Raw genomic sequence first — 3,071 nt, 5'->3', positions numbered from 1 at the left:
TGGTAGTAGATCACCACATAACTTTTAGTTATAACTCAGGAGTTCAAATAATTGTGATTTTGCTATCACAAAACTTCATTCCCTTCTATTTATCAAAGTTTTTCGGTGCTTCTATCTGTAAAAATAAAAATGGGAATGGAATTGGTGCTGAAATGATCTTATTTTAACAGTAAGCAAGATTTATCTATGAAAACCTGAACCATTCTAAGACAGATTTTCTTATACTTTGTTTTGGTCAATTATGTACTAATAGTAATTATAATAATTCAGAATAAAAATATTTCTAACACTTAGAGTTTATGGTCACAGGAAATTTAACCAAATTTCAATTTTAGAGTGTTACAGAGAATTATGTATGGGCAATAGGAGACTTTCATTCCTAAAGTTGTATTACATTAGGATAAATTTTGGGGTATAAAGTTCTATGTATGGGAGTAGAATGGAAATAGACATATAAGCAGAAGTTTCTGACTGTTCTACAAATGTGTATTTTTAACCAGATGAAGGTGGGTGTCCAACTGCAGTGGAATTTACATTCCATTGGATACATTTATAAGTGATTTGGCCGGGCGAGGTGGCTCATGCCTGTAATCCCAGTACTTTGGGAGGCCAAGCGGGGCGGATCACGAGGTCAGGAGATCAAGACCATCCTGGCTAACATGGTGAAACCTTGTCTCTACTAAAAATATAAAAAATTATCCGGGCATGGCGGCAGGCGCCTGTAGTCCCAACTACTCAGGAGGGTGAGGCAAGAGAACTGCTTGAACCTGAGAGACAGTGGTTGCAGTAAGCTGAGATTGCGCCACTATACTCCAACCTGGGCAACATAGCGAGACTCATCTCAAAAAAAAAAAGTGATTTAATAACTTAGCCAATATTTATAACACAACAGAAACTACTTTTTACAACTATTTGAATTTAAAATGAAAAATTCTAGATATTAAGCTTAGATATGCATAGATGTAAATTTTTGTTTTAGGGTACACAAGAGTAAGAACAGTTGAAAATGGCTGCTTTACACTTGTCCTTGTAAAGCAGTGCCACTTACCCCTCACTTTGCTCTTTGTCAGCCAGATTCCCTTTCAGGGTCTGACTTGCTTCCCTCTCCTTCCTGCCCCCTTCGTCCAATGTGACTTTGCTGTGAAGCTGTCAGGTAAGGTGAAGGAAGATTGGCGTGGCTTTGATAACACTGGTAGCTTTTGTTTATTTATCTGCTTTTTACTTCCCTTTGTGTGCGTGGCCCTGGGCAGGCTCCCCTGGCTTGTCTGACGTTGAGGTCTGTTCAACCCCATGTCTTTCTTGTGATTTCTACAGCTATCCTTCACCTGTTCTGATCTGGGAGCTCCATGTGACTGGTGGGGTTTGGTGGCTTTACAGCAGGCCGCCCTGGGTGGGGGTGGGGGTGGAGGGAAGCCTGGCTATAGCTGCTGTTCTGGGAACCCATATCACGCCTTGGTGGTAGCAAGTCAGGCCCTGCAGTGTGGAGGGCAGCAGCAGCTGACCCTGACTCTCATGATGTGAACAAGAGCAGTGGGGGTGGCTCAGCTCCTCCTCAGGTAGAAGGGGAGTGGGATGATCACTTGCAGTCCCCTCTGTCACCAGCTGCTGTCACTGGCATAAGATGGAATCAGGCCTCCTGACCTCTGTGTGGCTGCACGGTGCCCAGGTGTGGCACTGCTGCAGGATGTTTTGGGATGGGCAGGTGGGGCCCAGGTGCTGCTTGCTCAGGGTCCTGAGGCTGCTGCAAAACATGAATTGGGCGGGGCCTGACAAATGGCGAGAAAGAACATTCTTTAGGTCATATTTTTTTCCTTGAGTTCTGACACAGCCCTCCTGGGACATCCTGCCTTCTCTTGTTCTGACCTTGACCATAACATAGATTTGTCATGGTCACATGGCTGTACCTCAGGGCCAAAGCACAGGTCTCCACACTGCCTAACGTGTACTAGCCAGATTGGAATCTTTGCTGACTCCAAGTACCACATTCCACGCTAACACAGGCTGTGGGAAATGGTGTTGCCTCCCAGTCAGCAGAGAAGGTTGTAGGAAGAAACAGACGCCCATGGCCTACTGTAGGGCCTTGGAAGGGCTGTAAAGTAAAGCAGACAGAATTAGGGACCTGGGTTTTCCAAGGCAGAGGAGGAGAGGCTGAGACTGTGTGGGTGTACCTGGTGCCTGCGTGAAGGGCCAAGGAAGTAATGGGTACAGAAATTGGGATGGTTTCTGAGGGCATCTTGCCAGGTAGAGAACTCAAGTCCCTCGTCTCAGCTCTCCTAGGGAGAGGGAGAGAACAGGGAAAGGGCAGCTAGGCTAGGGTGGAAGAGGCAGGCTCTGCTGGTCCCCAGCCCCTTTTAGGGTTCCAGCTATACCAGGCTTACGCTTCAGTTGTGAGAGTGAAGCCCTGAGCTCAAGCATGGAGGCAGTGTGGTTGCTCAGCTCAGACTGGGTCCCTCTCCTTAAGAAGGCCTGGCACCAGTTCCAGAAGTGCCTCGCCTGGGGAAGGTCATACGTTCCAGAATCAGTTCATACCTGGTAGGCTGTAAGTCCATCTTCCCCTCCCGCCTGCCCCCTGCTTAGGCCACAAACCCTCCACGTTATACAGCAGATTAATTTGAAAATTGAGTTGCAGCTGAATGAGTTGATGTCAACTTCAAAGTTCAGTGGTGTTTGATTAGAGCTGTCTAGAGACTAGACTTATTCCCAGGAAATGATTCTGACTGAATAATTAAAGTGCATAAAGGTTAGATTTGTGTTTCTGGCCAAATCTGTGTTGCATTCAGCATCTCCAAAACATGAATTCCATTAACCTTTCATGAACCAGCAATAAATTACTTTCAATTAGTTGTCATTCTAATTAAAGTTGAGTTACACAGAGGAGCCTTTGTTTATACTTGGTCGCTGTTCCCTTTCCTCCTCTGGAACTAAGTCCTCTTGAGCAAATGGTTATTTGGAAAGCTGTTTTATAACTTTGCGTCCTCTCACTTATCACTCTTGAGTCAGGACCTGTTCCTGGAGCCGAAGGGAGTAGGTACCCACTGCAGCAGGAAGCTGGGGAGCACTGCTGGCTAGAT

This window comes from Sapajus apella, unplaced genomic scaffold (genome assembly GCF_009761245.1).
Source record: "Sapajus apella isolate SASKATOON/1434 unplaced genomic scaffold, GSC_monkey_1.0 scaffold44, whole genome shotgun sequence".
NCBI classification, from domain to species: domain Eukaryota; kingdom Metazoa; phylum Chordata; class Mammalia; order Primates; family Cebidae; genus Sapajus; species Sapajus apella.
The sequence above is the reverse complement of the archived record's forward strand: the minus strand, read 5'-3'. Positions refer to the sequence as shown.